Source organism: Chrysochloris asiatica, unplaced genomic scaffold (genome assembly GCF_000296735.1).
Source record: "Chrysochloris asiatica unplaced genomic scaffold, ChrAsi1.0 scaffold00266, whole genome shotgun sequence".
Taxonomy (NCBI): Eukaryota; Metazoa; Chordata; class Mammalia; order Afrosoricida; family Chrysochloridae; genus Chrysochloris; species Chrysochloris asiatica.
Window position 1 is genome coordinate 2,215,441 of NW_006408784.1, and position 665 is coordinate 2,216,105.

The following is a 665-nucleotide window of genomic DNA, read 5'->3' on the forward strand; positions in this document are numbered from 1 at the left end:
TGTTCTAGAATCCACCATTAATGCTGACTAAGTCCTTGTGTTCTAGAATCCACCATTAATGCTGACTAAGTCCTTGTGTTCTAGAATCCACCATTTAAAAAACAAACAAACAAGCGGTCAGGCTCGAGGTGTGGGTCCTTTAGAGAGAGGCCTCCTCTGCCTTTGAGTTGATTCTGACTCACGGCGACCCTATGGGTCAGAATATATCTTCCCTGTAGTGTTTCCCAGGCTATAAATCTTTATGGAAACTGACTGCACTTCTTTCTCCTGCTGAATGGCTGGTGGGTTTGAACTGCTGACTTAGTGGTTTTCAGCTAAATGCCTAATTACTGTACCATCTGAGTTCCTAGAAAGGCATAGAGGTTAAAAATATGGGCTCTATAGACCAAAGAGAATATATACTGTTCCTGTTGATTCCATTCGTATTCAACTCTCGAGAAAGCAGACTAATGGAGAGTGACAGAAAGTAGATCAGTGGTTGCATGGAGATGGGGTGGGGTGGAGAAGACTGGAGGGAGGGAGGGTCACAAAGAGGCATGAGGACTTTTGGGGCGTTGGATAGGTTCATTCTTTTGATTGCAATGATGGTTTCTTGGGTGTATGCGTATAGAAAAATGTATCAAACTGTACATTTAAAATATTTGTAGGTGATTATATGTATCATA